Source organism: Dermacentor andersoni, chromosome 10 (genome assembly GCF_023375885.2).
Source record: "Dermacentor andersoni chromosome 10, qqDerAnde1_hic_scaffold, whole genome shotgun sequence".
NCBI lineage: Eukaryota > Metazoa > Arthropoda > Arachnida > Ixodida > Ixodidae > Dermacentor > Dermacentor andersoni.
The window spans coordinates 95,064,571-95,078,156 of NC_092823.1; the positions used below are offsets into that span (position 1 = coordinate 95,064,571).

The window sequence follows — 13,586 nt, forward strand, 5'->3', positions numbered from 1 at the left end:
GTCTGTTGTGCAGATGGCAGCATTTGAGCAGCGGGATCTTCGCGTTGCCGTCACATATTCCTTTGGGCGTCTACCGCTGCAAACCTCAGGCCACAACAGGAGTTGCACCCGCCGTTTTGTTGCATGGACGACTGCCCCAAACGCGATTAAACATCCTTGGCCCGCTGGATAGCTATCTTCATGAAAATATAGCACAGGTACTGAACATGCTGCCTCAGCGTGCTAGACGAAAACGTGCTTCTTCAAAGCTTTACACAGTATGACGTCGCGGAGCTCGAGCCAGACAATTTGGCGTCGGGGACTAGGCCCGCGTAATAGAACCTACAGTTCGCGGCAAGATTTCTTCAAGCTTTTCGGACCGAAAGAAGATTATCGAGTGGCGGGGACCAGCGTACTTTTTTTGGAAGAGGGTCCAACATAGAACGCTTCCAGGACTCAAGCAACACACGCGGAAGTTGCGAAGAAGTTCGCAACCGATTGTCCTGGTTTTTCAGAGTGGACTTTACTACTACCCGACCAACCTCGTCAATTAGCTTGTTGCCTGCGGCTGAGCAGCCTGCTGACTATCCGCCTACGTCATGGCAAGGGATAGCAGCACAAGTGCAAAACAGTGAAGCAAGTCGAGATCCATCTTCACTTCAGGAAAAATAGACCTGCCCATCACCACAAAAGAGCGTTCGAGCTAAGAAAGCGCCCTTAAATGCGAGGGATTACGTGCTAGCAATCGATAGTTTCTTTATCAGTCGAATAAATGTTGTATATGGAAGAAGATGAAGAAGAAGAAAGTCATGTGAGGGACAATAAAGGATGGAACCTGATGCACATGCAGACATTTCATCCTTCTTCTATGTTTTTCCAAATAAACAGTGTTGACTTTCTAAACAAATTTATTGTTTCGATTTAGTATCCCTTGAAAGATTGGCAGAATGTCCCATTTGAAGTACCTTTGTCCCAATTTTACTTGCAATGTATTGGTGCCCCTAGAAATAGTTTTGTGTTATCTCCTAGAGTAGGCAACGACAAGCTCAATAATGTATTTTACTAAGCTATGATTGTAATTCCAATCGCGATTCCTTTGTGACAGCCCCACTTTTTGGTGCCACCTAGATCTCATTCGCAATTCCTGACCCCCCCCCCCCCCCCCCAGAGGCCAATTTCCATTCTACATAAATAAAATTTGGAACATTCATTTCAAGTCCTAGAGTCACTTATTTAAATATCAGCGTTTCAGACTAAGTTATATACTGAATGCTTTTTGTAATTTATTTCGGTAACGGTGCAAAACTAAAAAGTTGCTGCAGTGTATAAAAATGATATTGCATTTATAAAAACGTTCCCGTGCCTAAATATTTGATTCTGTCCCATTGAATGCATCTAAAAAATATATGTTGGGCTACGTGGAGTTCATGAAATAAACATAGATATAAAGTTGAATCAAAGGCAAAAATAGAAGTATTTGGCTGTAGCACGTTTTCAGGGTTTTTGCTAGCAAGGAAGAAAATAAGAATTGTGTGCAATGTTTTGGTCATCTCTGATCATTCAAGCTAACACTAATTGGCGTTTTTACGGACTTGTCTTCTGGTGCGCTTCGGAACATTTTTTTTAACTTGGACGAACAAACGCCTGTGTCGCCGCTATTTTTCTATGAGCACGTAAGGTCACTCCACGTTTTATGAATGTAATCTGTTCTAAACAACACTAGAATTCATCAAATGACTTAAATTTTCGAAACGGCTTTTGCAGCGATTTAAAAAATCATTGCTTTTTTCTGTACGTGAACTGATGTCCTACTTAGTTTCCGTAGTTATTTTCCATGCACTGTTCTGAACTAATTATAAGGTGCGATTTCTTCTCTATGCCAGGAAGCAACCTTGCTTAAGTTATAAAAGTTATTAGAATAATGCAGGACTGTGGTAAGCTAATCTACAGTCCAAAATCTTTGCAGTTAACGCTCTATCACTGCATTCTACTTCCTTGCTTAAGCATAGCAACTACTTGATATTGTGCAACCAAAAACGCATGAACACGCTTCATGGTCAGTGGGCTTTCTTTGTTGTCATTGTAGGAGAAGAGGGTTCCGCTCACGCTATGTAGTGTACTCTGGCCACAAACTAGAAAAGGCAGAGTTCATCCACCTCTGCATCGACGAAGAGGCTGTTTATGGCTAAAAATGCTGATAAAGGAATCGTATCAATCATGAGTGGATTTCTTTATGTTTAACATAGTATCTATGCCTAAAACCTGCAAGACCAGCACAGTCCAGCTAGAACGAATTCTCTGGATGACACCAAGATCAAGATATTTCTTGAACTTTGCAGAGAAATGCACTGGCATTCCATTTACTTTTGTTCTCCAATGCATAAACGGTGTTTTTCTAAGAAAGTAGGTGGATTGACCATGCACATTTCAAAAATCACAAAAATACACCGCATCTGCAGTAGATTCGTACTGTTAACACGACTTCACGTGCAAACATCCCTGTTCACTCGATGCAAGGACTTGTTCACGACGAGAACATTGACCTTGCGCACAGCAGTGCTTACTCGTTCGCGCCACCTGAACTCCTTCACTTCCCTTTTCGTGGACGTGGGCTCTGTACTCACTACCCGAACTGCTAACCTATGGTGGTACACGCGTGCCCTGCGTCCACTGCGCGTTGGCTCCCGTATACGAAGACTCAAGAAAGACTGCAACCTGGAGTGCACCTGACAACAGCTTTCACTTGTACGTGGAGTCAATATATAAAGACAGTATGCAGTTTTCAAAGATGTCCCTTCCTGAACCTGCAGCGGATCGTTCCGTCTACTTAGGAGTGTCCTGGGAAATAGCTAATCAGTGAAAAGGTACTTAGGTATGGCAAACAAAAACATGACAATACATCATGGACAATATCAACGATGCCTTGTAGAAAATGTATTCATGTTCAGCCTAACGGCGGATGGCGTAACACCGTCAAAATTCATAGCACCAAAATTTATTGGGAGGCGAACCTTCGACTTTTGGTGGGAGTCCACATGGTTCATTACAGTCGAGAAGTGCAGACCAATCCGACATGCGTTGGGCTATCAGTAGTTGTTATCGCCACTAAAGAGAACTCGTACACTTGCCTTGAACACGATTGGCTACAAGAGGACTCACGCGACGATTTTTGGTGCGCTTATTAGGTGTGCTTTATTTCACAGCAGCAAGCTCGTTCGAGCAATTAACATGGTTTTTTATCGATGGTGGTTCGTGATTGCTTTTGTATTCACATACGCTTCGTATATAGACAGGGTTACCTTTCGTCGTAAGCAGACTTTCACTCAGACAAAAAATTTAGCGTGAGCAAACGTGGGCACAAGAAATACGTTGCTTCGACTTACAGCTGAATTGAAATTACATGCTATATAGTACAAGGCTGAGGTTAACAGTACAGTATGCGAGAGTGAATGGATGCACAAGTTCTTATACTTAGAAACAGTTAGGCGTTTTCTTTCGGTTTCTTTTTCATCACCCATGGAAAATTATAGCCACAAAAGCGTCTCCGTCTGCATAAAAAATCATATACAGCCATATGATTGTATATGATTGTGTTACCCCAGGAGGTTATGCAGTTGTTAATGTGAGAGTGTACAAACGCGAAATAGAGTGAGAGTAACACAAGTCGTGAAAAAATTGACGCGCCCTGATGAGAATGCGTATTCCATGTGATAACTTCTTTTTAATATGCGTTATATGGCGATGAAATTTTAGGCTGCAGTCAGTAATAACACCTAAGTACGTGCATTCTTCACTTGCTTGTAATAAATGGTCACCAATGGAAATGGGCGGAATGCATAGTAATGATTTATTCTGTGATGAGAATAAAATAAATTTAGTTCTAGTAGGATTAATGGTAAGTCTATTCATTTTGCACCATTCTAACAAGTTATAAAGATCACTATTAAGCTTGGCTATTACCGTTCATAGACATTCGCCAGAATTAGTAATTGTTGTATCATCGGCATGTAGTATACATTTAGAAGATCTGAAGCAGTTAGGTAGATCATTAATATAAAGTAAAAAGGGTAACGGGCCCAATATGGTTCCTTGTGGTACACCTAAATTAGTCATTTTAGGTTTAGAATGAGCATCGGAAACACTAACAACCTGGTATCTGTCTCGTAAGTAGCTGCGTAATAATAGTAAAGAGGACTTGTGATACCAATTGAATCTAGTTTAAGATAAAGAACTTCGTGGTCAATGCTGTCAAATGCCTTTGAAAAGTCTACAAATAAGGATGCTGCGAATTTACCGCTGTCAATGGCTTTCTTTAATTGATCAGTAAGAGATGCAAGTCAGTAGAGTAAGCGGATCTTAATCCAAATTGGTCAGGTGAAAAAATATTAAATTTGGTTATGTATTTGATCAATCGTTTTTCGATTATTTTCTCGATGAAAAGTGTCAAACACAGATTGGTCTGTAGTTAGATAGTGATGAGCGATCGTCTTTCTTAAAAACTGGAATAACCCTACCACGTTTAAGCTCGCGAGGAAATGTGCTTGTTTTAAATATGAGGTTAATAATTTCAGACAGTACAAATGATATAGATTTAGAAATCATTGTAACGTGACCAGGATGAATGTCGTCCAGTCCAGCACTGGTTATTCTTAAATTGTTGATTGCTGATACCACCTCATCAAGAGTGGTTGTAAACATATAAAATGAATGTGGAAGGCGCTTTGATGCGTACAAGTTGTGTTGAGTTTGAGTGGAGTTATTAGCAAAAAACAAATTACTGAAAGCTTCTGCAATCTTAAGAGGTTCGAAATAAGTATTACCATCGTGGGATATTTTTGCTTCCTATTCAAAAGGAATTCCCTATTTGCCATTTTTCTTTACGTCCGAGCCACATCTAAGAATTTTTTCTTCGTAATATTAGGCTTTAGCTTTTTTAAGCCGTGAAGAAAGTGTGTTGCAAAATTTCTTGTGCCGCGCTTGTAGGTTTAAATTAAATGGTTGCCTTTTAGTTTTTTTATATAGGTTTCCTCGTGTGCGCATGGCCTTCAGCAACTATCGGTGACCCACGGATTTTGAGGTGAAGCCACTTTCTTTCTGCATTTAATTATCTGAGAGTAGGTATGATAGTATGATATCAACTTTGTTATAAATTGCGAGAAGGCTACTTGCGGACCATTTGTGTCAAGAGCGAAAGACCAGTCAGTGTGAGATACTGCTGCTGAGAATAATTTTTTTATCAAAAACAAGTTTGGTGTAACAATTGGAATGGGAACAGTGTGCAGATGTAGTGCGCAGAAAAAGGGGGAAATGGTCAGTAATGTCACTTTCAAGTACTCCTGCATCAGGTGGATTCAAAAGATTACACAATGCATGATCGATTAGAACCCCCAAGAACTGAAAGAGTAGGGATATTAATAAGACATTCGTAACCAAAACTTTGGAAACAAGACGACTTATTGACAGAGCTCGGGGATGACTCCATTAAATTTAAGTTCATATCACCCATAATTATGACATTTTTTGTCTCAGCGGATAACATTGCCATTATTTTTTTTAGAGAAATACAAAAGTCTTGAATTGAAGAGGAAGGTGAACGGTAAACGCAATCAAAGATGAAGTTTCGATCATCGGTGTTAAGAAACTTAGGATCGAATTTCAACCATACTGATTCGCAGTTTTGAATATTTCGTGAGGTCGAGTCTTCTTTTGTACGGGATTCCGGACGAGATATAGACAGCCGCACCACCGTAGTTGCTGGACTGTCTGTGTGTATACTGTAATTTATAAGAAGGGAAACAGTACAAGTTTTTATCATCTACGCTAAGCCAGGTCTCCGAGACTGCAATGATTGAAAACGTGAAAGAAAGTGTTGAAAGCAGATTCTGGAAGTCATCGAGATGTTTACGGAGGCTGCGCGCACTGAAATGAATAAGAGAGCGATTGCTATTATGAAGGAAGTGATTTAACTCGCTCGTTGGGTAATATGACGCCATGATGGAAGATAAGGGGTTAAGGGAGGCACAAACTTTATGCCGATTAGTTAATGACCGCTAGGTCTGAATCAACAGCAATGCGGTACACTCTGGTTTTCTCTGCTTTTCTAGCCTTGATTTGGCAGTTGCTGGTCCAGAGAAATTGCCATTTGTATTGTTTTTTCGAAGCCAGCGCCTTTGAAAAGAGCGCTTTATTTCGTGCTGTCAAGTGCTCATTGACGTAGACCGCACTGTCAACAGAAGCTTTCACCCCGATGTCACATAGATGAAGCTGAGGCTTATGTGCCTTGCTGACAAATTCATCCTTCTTTGTGCGGGAACAGAATCTAGCCACGATGTTTTTCTTGTCTTCCACTTTTGTAGGGACCCGATGAGCGACACCGATGCCAGCAGCCATTACCGGGCACCCAATTTTAGCGCCAATGCTTTGCATGACTGCGATGTAGTCCTTCCCTTGGGTGCAGGGGACGCCCCTGACCTCAACATTGTTCATTCTAGAGTACTGTTCCATCTCAGCCACCCTTTCAGACAGTGCTTTGTTCTCTGAGATGAGCTTTTTGTTGTCAGCTGTAAGCTTGAGTTTTTCGTCCCGCATTTTTTAAATGATGTTATTTAAGACACCGATACTTCCTTCCAGGCTTTCAACCCGCTCCTTTAGTTCAACAGCATCAAGCCCAGTGGACTGCAACTTTAACAAAAATTTACCGAGAATGTCGTCAGCGAATTGGGTACATTCAGTTTCCAGTTTATTCTCAATTGCTTCAATCCTCTTGGCAAGCTCTGAATTTGTCGGCATTTTGGTTTCGCAACAAAGCACTAACCAAGCAGCTTCACACACCAGAGCACTAAAGGAAAAAAAGTAACTGTGGCAGCGGCGACAGTGAACAGGTCACACACAAAAATTAGGCAAGATTTAACGCAACTAACCTGCACATTCAGAGGAAAATACGTGAGGCAGTGCTTGCTGCGCCGTCGCTGCCACCAGTGAAGCCTCGGTGATGGTCCTGCTTCTTATGAGCGGTGCTCAACGAAGCCGACGACACGTGTTGGGCATACAGGAAGCTGTCCTCTACGGATCCGAGTGCCTGATTTCCACGTGCGGTGCGAAGGTTGATAGGAAGCTGGCCAAGATAACTGCACATTCAGAGGAAAATACGTGAGGCAGTGCTTGCTGCGCCTTCGCTGCCACCAGTGAAGCCTCGGTGATGGTCCTGCTTCTTATGAGCGGTGCTCAACGAAGCCGACGACACGTGTTGGGCATGCAGGAAGCTGTCCTCCACGGATCCGAGTGCCTGATTTCCACGTGCGGTGCGAAGGTTGATAGGAAGCTGGCCAAGATAACTGCACATTCAGAGGAAAATACGTGAGGCAGTGCTTGCTGCGCCTTCGCTGCCACCAGTGAAGCCTCAGTGATAGTCCTGCTTCTTATGAGCGGTGCTCAACGAAGCCGACGACACGTGTTGGGCATGCAGGAAGCTGTCCTCCACGGATCCGAGTGCCTGATTTCCACGTGCGGTGCGAAGGTTGATAGGAAGCTGGCCAAGATAACTGCACATTCAGAGGAAAATACGTGAGGCAGTGCTTGCTGCGCCTTCGCTGCCACCAGTGAAGCCTCAGTGATAGTCCTGCTTCTTATGAGCGGTGCTCAACGAAGCCGACGACACGTGTTGGGCATGCAGGAAGCTGTCCTCCACGGATCCGAGTGCCTGATTTCCACGTGCGGTGCGAAGGTTGATAGGAAGCTGGCCAAGATAACTGCACATTCAGAGGAAAATACGTGAGGCAGTGCTTGCTGCGCCTTCGCTGCCACCAGTGAAGCCTCAGTGATAGTCCTGCTTCTTATGAGCGGTGCTCAACGAAGCCGACGACACGTGTTGGGCATGCAGGAAGCTGTCCTCCACGGATCCGAGTGCCTGATTTACATGTGCGGTGCGAAGGTTGATAGGAAGCTGGCCAAGATAACTGCACATTCAGAGGAAAATACGTGAGGCAGTGCTTGCTGCGCCTTCGCTGCCACCAGTGAAGCCTCAGTGATAGTCCTGCTTCTTATGAGCGGTGCTCAACGAAGCCGACGACACGTGTTGGGCATGCAGGAAGCTGTCCTCCACGGATCCGAGTGCCTGATTTCCACGTGCGGTGCGAAGGTTGATAGGAAGCTGGCCAAGATAACTGCACATTCAGAGGAAAATACGTGAGGCAGTGCTTGCTGCGCCTTCGCTGCCACCAGTGAAGCCTCAGTGATAGTCCTGCTTCTTATGAGCGGTGCTCAACGAAGCCGACGACACGTGTTGGGCATGCAGGAAGCTGTCCTCCACGGATCCGAGTGCCTGATTTCCACGTGCGGTGCGAAGGTTGATAGGAAGCTGGCCAAGATAACTGCACATTCAGAGGAAAATACGTGAGGCAGTGCTTGCTGCGCCTTCGCTGCCACCAGTGAAGCCTCAGTGATAGTCCTGCTTCTTATGAGCGGTGCTCAACGAAGCCGACGACACGTGTTGGGCATGCAGGAAGCTGTCCTCCACGGATCCGAGTGCCTGATTTCCACGTGCGGTGCGAAGGTTGATAGGAAGCTGGCCAAGATAACTGCACATTCAGAGGAAAATACGTGAGGCAGTGCTTGCTGCGCCTTCGCTGCCACCAGTGAAGCCTCAATGATAGTCCTGCTTCTTATGAGCGGTGCTCAACGAAGCCGACGACACGTGTTGGGCATGCAGGAAGCTGTCCTCCACGGATCCGAGTGCCTGATTTCCACGTGCGGTGCGAAGGTTGATAGGAAGCTGGCCAAGATAACTGCACATTCAGAGGAAAATACGTGAGGCAGTGCTTGCTGCGCCTTCGCTGCCACCAGTGAAGCCTCAGTGATAGTCCTGCTTCTTATGAGCGGTGCTCAACGAAGCCGACGACACCTGTTGGGCTTGCAGGAAGCTGTCCTCCACGGATCCGATAGCTTGATTTCCACGTGCGTTGCGAAGGTTGATAGGAAGCTGGCCAAGATAACTGCACATTAAGAGAAAAATACGTGAGGCAGTGCTTGCTGTGCCGTCATTGCCACCCAAGTGTCATGAAGTGTCATGGCGAGTGTGAAAACTCATGCTATTGCATGAACTACACGTTCTAATGCTTACCCACACCAAATAGTAGTTAGGTTTGTAAGACTGCTACTACCATAATGTGGCAATATATTCCTTACATAGGTAGCTGCGATGGATGTGTATGTTGAGTGCATCGACTTACGCTTGCGGTTGCCACAAATACTGAATCTCGTATCACCGCTACCATCACACCTACGCCTTTTGGCGACTACACAGCTCGTCTTTGCACTGGCGGGCACCGTAAATGTTCTGACATTGCGAACGGCTTTTGCTTTGGGAATGTGCTTTTTTTAAGGGTTGTTATACAACAAAATTTGTTTGCAAGCTCGTTTTGTCTATTCCGCCTAGGGCCTTAAGAACAGATGTCCCCGTAGCTTCAAAGTGGAGAATCGCAAGAGTAATGACTTGCCTTCAACCAGCAGCGAGATGTACTTCATTAATTCGAAACATTCTTCGCCTCATTCTTCGTCGTATTAACGTACATCACATTAGGTTGCCATAGCTACGTATTACAGCGAAGCTGCATATAGCTAGCCGATTTGTCCGCCAGTCCGTCTGTCGCCTGTACGCTTAAAACTCCTCAGGAGGAACTCCATGCGCATGCGCGAATAGAAAGAGAAAGAGAGGCGCGCCATTAGCTGCGCCGGTAGAGACGTAGTTGCTCTCTGTCGCCGTTGGGCGCGCGCGCACCAGTTTCCCTTCGGCTCCCTAAATGGGTAGGCAGCGCGTCATGCGTGCTGCTGAGGAGCAGGCAGCTTTTGATGAGCAACTCCGCCAGCAGAACCGGGAACGAACTCGTTTACGCTGTGCCGATGCTGCAGCCGGCTCATGCAGCTGAGCGCAAGCAGCAACAGCGTACCGAGGATTCGGCAGCCTAGCAAGGCATGGTATAATGAACCCCCAGGATTAACCCAGTGACAAACACGAGAGCCGCTCCTTTCAGGTTCGCTGGTACGGAGTGCATCTGTACAGAGCGCTTGGGCGCTGTTTTTCTTTTTTTATTAGAAGACCCGATCAGCAGTGGCTAATGAGATCACAATCCACGTTTCTCTAGCTTAAGCTCGTCCACTACTTATGCAACCAGCAATTGCCATCTCTGCCGCTCACGTCGAACGACCGGCTTAGAAATCTTGCCGTTCCGCAATACGATCGTCTTCAATGGGATTGTCACCGGGCTGCTGTCATCAAAGACACGTATGCTCTCGCATCACACACACACACCCACACACACACACGCACACACACACACATGCACGCACACACGCACACACACATACACACAACTACTGAACTTACAGAAACACTTTGGTCCAACCAGTATCGCCTTGCGGATTTAAGCATTTAAGCGAATTGCTGATTTAAGCAGTAAATGGGGTCTATGTAATGTTTCATTCACTTTCGCTTGCCTTTACCTGCTTTCTACTTTTTTAATGAAGCATCAAATACATTTTTCCCACAACTTTCATTTGATTTCTTATGTGTTTGCTTCATTGTGTTTTGACGAACGAAAATCTGGCCCCTCGGTTCTTCCACGTCTTGGCGTTCAATACTTCGGATAACACCTTTGAAAATGGTCAGAGAAAACACTGAGTTCACGTTCCTGCAGGAGCGTGAAAAGACATGCGAACGTAATTATATTCATGCACCTGCCCAATCAATTTATGGCATTGCGAACATATGGAACGAAATATATGAACCGTTCGGGCTTTACAACATGGTAGAGAGTGTAGTTTGTGGATTACTCTCAGATAGGTTCGTACGTGAAGCCCGAAGCTATAGAGCATCTTATTGCTGACGTGAGACACTCACTCCCGGTTTGCTATCGCCTATTTGTGTGCCTGCTGTATGGTGCCTTAAAGGAGAGGCACTACTAATGATCACTTTCATATTCCAGCTGCGAAGATGCTTCGCGATGGAGAGAAAGGGTGAGTCTATAGGTGCCCTTTCCCAGCCAATCCGTGCGTAGAAGCTGAAAGTACAGCAGGGCAGACGCGAGCAACAAGAGAAACAGCACTGGCAACGTAAGCAGACCTTCGATGGAGTGCCGATGCGACAGTCGACGGCGATAATTGAAGAGAGATGCCTAGTAGCACCAGCAGGCAACGGGTGTCGAATTTAATATAGCAAACATACTCTGTCCAAGCGCGTGCTCGCCAGCTGCCTCTGTGGCATTCTACCCTGTATTCTCTCCCAGTCTCCTTCGCTTACAACTAAAATCTCTGAATAACTTACTGAACAAATATTCCTCAATAAAAGTGAACTGATATAAATTAATAGCGCATTTGTTCTCATCATTGACGTTAAGAAACAGAGATTATTCGGATTTGACATACAAAAATTTCGGATCCTTCTGAGCCTTCCTGAACGCAGATACTTCACCCCCTCAGGCGCTGCGCTATTCCATTTGCGTTTGCCGGCGCCAGTAGCTGCTTAAGTAACGCCAGTAAGGGCTCAGAAATCTTTCAGTTCTTACATTGCTGCCAATAGAGAAATAGTCGACAGGGTAGGCTATTTATGTGTTAGCAAGCATTTAGCGCTCAGTACCACAGTGTCAGTTGCATCAGAAAGAAGTGAAGTATTTTAGGTCTTGTCCCAAACGACTCCACTAATTACAATACACGTCAAGCGAAATTAGACCGGGGGCATTACAACGCCTTAATGGCTAACCAAGCACCGTGGTAGGGTTGATTATTCGCAGACAGCACTTACAATACATAAGCCAGGATGGGATCAGAGCCGACTGAAGCGAGTGACGCAGGATGAACAAATCTAAAATGCGTGTTTTATATGGTGTTACCATTTAATTCCTCATTGTTGGACATGTGGTATTTCTTGGTGTACGGTAGGAGAAGGTGCCACAACACGCGTGAACATCAGTTCTGTACTCGGAAGTGCTAAAAATTTGTAGCTTAAAGGTTGTAGTGGAAATGTCCTTACGATATTCTATAATGCAACAGCGCAGGAGAGAGAAGACAAAAAATGTAGGGATGTGCATTAACGAGTGAAATAAAGCATAGCATAAGCATAAGCATATTTGTCAAGGTTAACCTCTATTTCCAATGGTTCTTAAAAGGAAAAAAATAGTTGCCATTGAGCCTTATTACAAAAGAAAGGAAATGTTATTCGCACAATACGAAGCGTTCCTATAATGTACCGAATAATTCATCTGTTTCACAAATACATTGCAGAACGTGAGAAAGCGTTTGTTCAGCACAATGCTAGGAACACTGGTGTATGTTATAGTAGGCTTGCTCTGTGCATGAGAAAACCTAAGGAATGTTAGCGTGAGCCTCCCGAAAATATTGCCATTAACAATAGTAAAGTAATAGAAGTCATACTTAGCTCCTCCTCAGAACCATATTGCTGCTTGGCTTCATTTGCGGTTAACATTATGGCGAAGATGAGAGGGATACATGCTAACAGAATGAATTTCTGCATGTTTGTAGAATATACAACCTGCAAGGCAATCTGTAGTGAGATGTCTGCCGGGGGGCCTAAATATGCTGTAGGAGAGAGTGACATTAAAAAAAAGACATTTTGTTAATTTATCTTAGACGTCAAAAGCATTAAAGGGAATGTAATGAGTTAAAAAGGCCTGTGCACTCGATATTTCATTCTATTTCACCTATTTTACTTCACTGTAGTACAGACCTGATCACGTGCGTTGAATAAATGGTAGTGGCGTTCGCATAAATTTCAGGTCGTTATCAATGACATATTCAAAGGTCATCTGCAAAGAACGCTCCTTGATGATTTGCGTTCCCTTTTATAAACTTCGTCTTCATAAACACTGGCTCTCACGCAGATGTTTGAAGGAAAAATTATGACCTTATTCCGCTCTGTGAAGGTGAACAACCAGCGAAGCTGCTATCACAGGACGCAGAGGAGACACAGAATTTTGAGCAAAGGTGCGGACACATTTATTGTCTTGATTAAATGGTCATCGTGGTGATGGGTGTGCACACCCTCCCTTGTATCGCCTCTATTATTATTACGTAGCTCCCCCGGAGCAACGTGCCTGCGAAAAGCGACAGCAGGAAATGAAACCAGAATGCAATCGTCACCGCCGGGCGGCAAACAGTATCCATGGAGATCGTGCACAAAACGCCAAATGCATGCGGGACGTCATCTTCGTAGTTGCGTTATTCCTCGGGAGTCCGGAGTGTAGGCGTCTCATTATTCCCTATTCCCATTACTCCCTATTACGACGAGAGATGTAAAATGCAAAATAGAGAACGGCAACTTCTTTTCTTGTTCTTCGTATGCATTCTTCATATACATGCACGGACCACAAAGAGCAGTGACAGAAAAAGTCGATCTCAGGACATTTTAACGCCACGAAAAGGAAAATTTTTGACCGCGTAGAAATCCTAGTTCCTTATAGTGCTGAAGTGCAGAGGCCTGTGTTCGTAATGTCATATATAATATACCAGTGGAGACCTCAGAAAAACGTTTCACAATGTGTTTTCGATGCCTAAACTAAAAAAAAAAGTGGCTCGGCTTCAACGTGGCTTAACGTAGT

At 44.5% G+C, this 13,586-nt stretch overlaps 1 long non-coding RNA gene across 1 annotated transcript in view; it reads right to left on the reverse strand.

Annotated features, from left to right (window-relative positions):
• LOC129380265 (uncharacterized) overlaps positions 1 to 12,519 on the reverse strand; it is a 38,784-nt gene extending 26,265 nt beyond the window's left edge. Inside the window, exon 1 of the long non-coding RNA XR_008608285.1 lies at positions 12,403 to 12,519. This is a non-coding gene — a long non-coding RNA (uncharacterized lncRNA). The remainder of the gene's footprint in view (positions 1 to 12,402) is intronic.
• Between the last annotated feature and the right edge of the window lie 1,067 nt (positions 12,520 to 13,586).